Genomic DNA, 2,193 nt, shown 5'->3' with positions numbered 1-2,193 from the left:
CTCACTTTGTGTGCACGTTTAATGCAAGTTAATTACTGCCTGTCTTGATTATAGGACTTTGCTTTTTAAAACAAAATACTAAAAAGCTATTTAAGATGTTGCATATACTATTTAATCTTAATTGAAATAAAACAAGAGGGGGGAGTTTTTGCATGCTATTTTAATGGTTAAGAACATTGCACTAGTTTGGCTTCAAATAACCAAAACACAAACAAGTGATAAAAGCACCGACTTTTTTTTTTTTTTTTTAAACAAAACAATTTCAGGCATTGTAATGCATTTTTTAAGGAGCCACATGAGTTCCATGTAGGTTATTTATACATATTATGGCACTTTGATTCTTTTAACAGGTTATTTAGTTACCCAGGATAGGTAGGTACAAAATCCTTGGCTAAAATTCTCCATTCTAGCAAGAAAAAACTATTTGTCTACCCCCAACCTTTTTTTTCCCCCCCCTCTGAAAGTTTTCTGAAAAGATGCACCAAACTATGATTTCTGATACTTCATATTTGTTTTGTTGCCATTGACAAAGATGCCAAGTCAACTTTTAATTTAGATCCCTGGTAATTTATTAACACACACACACACACACACACACACACACACACACACACACACACCCCAAAACAAAAACTGTCCTGCCCCTTATAATTTAATATTCTTCTGGAGGGCTGTTTCAATCTTACAAGGAATTACACAAGCTATGAAAGAAGTCAAAATCGAGTAAAGGAGACAATTTAAAATGGTAGCATTTTCTCCAGGTAAAGCAATTATATGACATCCACTGGCCTGGTATCCAACCATACATTTTAATACACCGCATTTGTTATTTAAAAAGTAGCATATATATCAATCCAGAAATAAGAACAGTTAAAGGAACACAAATGACGTACATTAAAACAGGCCTGTATATTTTCATATAAATCCCACAGCCCTACCAACACTGTAGAGAGTTTCTATTGCTTTCTTAATTCATCTGAACTACTATATATTGTGAGGCTTTTAATAGGAGCAGCCTTGGGGGGGAAAATTACAATTGGAAGGGAAAAGAAAGTTATGACAAGTAAAAAAAATTCAAGCATTTTTTAAAAAAAATCTTTACTTGCAAAATTAAGCCGCATGCTATTGTATGATTTATATTTAAATTTAAAAAGACTAATTAGACAAAAAAATAAAACCCTAAAAATGGCAATTCTATAAATAATGAACATTTTGATTTCACTAGACTTTAATGAAAAACCATTTGGTAATTAAATACTTCCTACTGTCCATTAGGTTGATGAACTTTATTAGGGTTAAAACTATAACAAAGTTCATCCTAAAACATTTTGCAATGCAAAATTATTTTCTCTCAAGGAGTGTCTAAATAAATTGAATGCTATGAATTACAAGCAATCTTCAGAAGCTGACTCACATTCATAAAACTTTATACATCTTTTTAGAACTAAGAAATTTATACTACTAAAAAAAAAAAATCAAACATGCATCACTTCCATACATTCTGATATCATGATTTATATTACATTATGTAACACCTTTCTTCTAAACAGCAGCAGTTTTATCATACATTTGCTCCATTTTCTTTGGATTTTTGATCTTTATCTTCATTCTTTACAATATCCTATAAAAAGGGGAGAAAAGGCAGTAGCGTAAGTTCTGTTAGCAGTATCCCTAAACTAAGCTGGAAACCAATTTAAAGGGCCTATAAACTTAAAATGAAAACAAGGTATACTGTTTTAACTTGTTAAAATATCAGGTGTGTTTTATGAAAGTTATTTCTAAGTTGCAACACAATTCCTTTCTGAAAAATTAAGGGCCCACAGATTAAGCTAGGCACAAAATTAGGTCTATTTAAATTACCTGTTTTATATTCCCATGGATTTTTTTTTTTTTTTTTAAAGAAACCAAAACCATCTACAGCAGGGGTTGGCACGCGGCTCACCAGGGTAAACACCCTGGCGGGCCGGGCCAATTTATTTACCTGCTGATGCGGCAGGTTCGGCCGATCACAGCCCCCACTGGCCGCGGTTCACTGTCCTGGGCCAATGGGGGTGGCGGGATGCGGCGCGGGCAAGGGATGTGCTGGCTGCGGCTTCCCGCTGCCCCCATTGGCCCAGGACAGTGAACCGCGGCCAGTGGGGGCTGTGATCGGCCGAACCTGCCGCATCAGCAGGTAAATAAACTGGCCCGGCC

General features: G+C 35.4%; 1 protein-coding gene across 1 annotated transcript in view; it reads right to left on the bottom strand.

The window, feature by feature from the left end:
- Positions 1 to 785: 785 nt before the first annotated feature.
- CCAR1 (cell division cycle and apoptosis regulator 1) overlaps positions 786 to 2,193 on the bottom strand; it is a gene marked incomplete in the record, with an annotated part of 43,758 nt that continues 42,350 nt past the window's right edge. Inside the window, 1 exon segment of the mRNA XM_034776274.1 lies at positions 786 to 1,621.

Source organism: Trachemys scripta, chromosome 7 (assembly GCF_013100865.1).
Source record: "Trachemys scripta elegans isolate TJP31775 chromosome 7, CAS_Tse_1.0, whole genome shotgun sequence".
Lineage (NCBI taxonomy): Eukaryota > Metazoa > Chordata > Testudines > Emydidae > Trachemys > Trachemys scripta.
Note: the sequence above shows the minus strand (reverse complement) of the source record. Positions and strands in the feature narration are given on the sequence as shown.